Here is a 2,402-nt window from a genome sequence, read left to right as displayed (position 1 = left end):
CTACGACTAAACAAGAGAGAGAATGAGATTAATCTCCACATAATAGTGTGTATCGGCTGAACATACACAGACACACACAGACACACACATACACACAGACACAGAAACATACGCTTAGCACACACAGAAGCACACATACACAGACAGAAACACACATACACAGAGACCCACAGATATAGACACACAGAGACACAGATGCACACACAGACCTACTTACACACTCATAGACATAGATACACACACATAGACACACACTGACATATCAACACACCTACAGACACACACACCACACATATGCACACACACATACATGAACACACACATACACACGCACACACATACACACACATGGAAACACATGTTTTATGAAGATCTAGGAATTACCCCAATCACAGTAGAATGGATGCCTGTGTTGGGACCCAGGAGGGACAGGAAATAGAAATGGGCTCGGGGGCTGGAGAGATGGCTCAGAGGTTAAGAGCACTGTCTGCTCTTCCAGAGGTCCTGAGTTCAATTCCCAGAAACCACATGGTGGCTCACAACCATCTATAATCAGGTCTGGTGCCCTCTTCTGGCCTGCAGGCATACATGCAAGCAGAAAGCTGTATGATGTATACATAATAAATAAATAAATTAAAAAAAAAAAAGAAATGGGCTTAGGGGTGATGGGAAGAGAAGGACTCTGAAGGTCTGTAGACCGCTCATAAACTGGGGCAGACGTTGCTCCTGCTTGAGCACCTGACTTCCCAGTCCATTGCCACCATGGTCTTTGTGCCACCATGGCCAGTCCAAGGCCATCCTTAAACAGGCTGCAAAAAGTTTTAACTAGGACCATTAGATTGTCTCTTAAAACTATGAAAGGTTTTACTTTATTTCTCTCTCTCTCTCTCTCTCTCTCTCTCTCTCTCTCTCTCTCTCTCTCTCATTTTAAAAATATTTTTTCGGCTCTCTGCTCCTCCCTGTTCTAGAGACAGCCGCATCTTCTTGTGCAGTGCCAGCCTCGTCTCATAGACAAGATGGTGAAGGTCAGTGTGAACGGATTTGGCCGTATCGGACGCCTGGTTACCAGGGCTGCCTTCTCTTGTGACAAAGTGGACATTGTTGCCATCAACGACCCCTTCATTGACCTCAACTACATGGTCTACATGTTCCAGTATGACTCTACCCACGGCAAGTTCAACGGCACAGTCAAGGCTGAGAATGGGAAGCTCGTTATCAATGGGAAGCCCATTACCATCTTCCAGGAGCGAGATCCCGCTAACATCAAACGGGGTGACGCCGGTGCTGAGTATGTCATGGAGTCTACTGGCGTCTTCACCACCATGGAGAAGGCTGGGGCTCACCTGAAGGGTGGGGCCAAAAGGGTCATCATTTTCGCCCCTTCAGCTGATGCCCCCATGTTTGTGGTGGGTGTGAACCATGAGAAATATGACAACTCCCTCAAGATTGTCAGCAATGCATCCTGCACCACCAACTGCTTAGCCCCCCTGGCCAAGGTCATCCATGACAACTTTGGCATCGTGGAAGGGCTCATGACCACAGTCCATGTCATCACTGCCACTCAGAAGACTGTGGATGGCCCCTCTGGAAAGCTGTGGCGTGATGGCCATGGGGCAGCCCAGAACATCATCCCTGCATCCACTGGTGCTGCCAAGGCTGTGGGCAAGGTCATCCCAGAGCTGAACAGGAAGCTCACTGGCATGGCCTTCCGTGTTCCTACCCCCAATGTATCCGTTGTGGATCTGACATGCCGCCTGGAGAAACCTGCCAAGTATGATGACATCAAGAAGGTGGTGAAGCAGGCGGCCGAGGGCCCACTAAAGGGCATCCTGGGCTACACTGAGGACCAGGTTGTCTCCTGTGACTTCAACAGCAACTCCCACTTTTCCACCTTTGATGCTGGGGCTGGCATTGCTCTCAACGACAACTTTGTGAAGCTCATTTCCTGGTATGACAATGAATATGGCTACAGCAACAGGGTGGTGGACCTCATGGCCTACATGGCCTCCAAGGAGTAAGAAACCCTGGACCACCCAGCCCAGCAAGGATACTGAGAGCAAGAGAGAGGCCCTCAGTTGCTGAGGAGTCCCCATCCCAACTCAGCCCCCAACACTGAGCATCTCCCTCACAATTCCATCCCAGACCCCATAACAACAGGAGGGGCCTGGGGAGCCCTCCCTTCTCTCTTGAATACCATCAATAAAGTTCACTGCACCCTCAAAAAAATATTTTTTCACATTTATTTATTTTCTTAGGGTAACTATTGCTGTGATTAAATACCATTGACCAAAATCAACTGGGGGAGGAAATTTAATTCTGCTTATAGTGGTGCAGCACACTGCATCACTGAAAGAAGACAGGGCAGGATCCTGGAGGCAGGAGCTGACACAGAGGCCATGGGC

The 2,402-nt window shown here is 49.1% G+C and overlaps 1 pseudogene across 1 annotated transcript; it reads left to right on the top strand.

Moving 5' to 3' along the window:
• Window positions 1-943: 943 nt before the first annotated feature.
• Window positions 944-2,185, top strand: LOC148002641 (glyceraldehyde-3-phosphate dehydrogenase pseudogene; annotated as a pseudogene). The gene has a single exon (XR_015633531.1). The product of XR_015633531.1 is annotated as a glyceraldehyde-3-phosphate dehydrogenase pseudogene (transcript).
• The last annotated feature ends 217 nt before the right edge of the window (window positions 2,186-2,402 follow it).

The sequence above is a fragment of the Rattus norvegicus genome, chromosome 11, assembly GCF_021556685.1.
Source record: "Rattus norvegicus strain SHRSP/BbbUtx chromosome 11, alternate assembly SHRSP_T2T, whole genome shotgun sequence".
In the NCBI taxonomy this organism is placed as follows: domain Eukaryota; kingdom Metazoa; phylum Chordata; class Mammalia; order Rodentia; family Muridae; genus Rattus; species Rattus norvegicus.
This window is presented reverse-complemented; position numbering and strand designations above follow the sequence as displayed.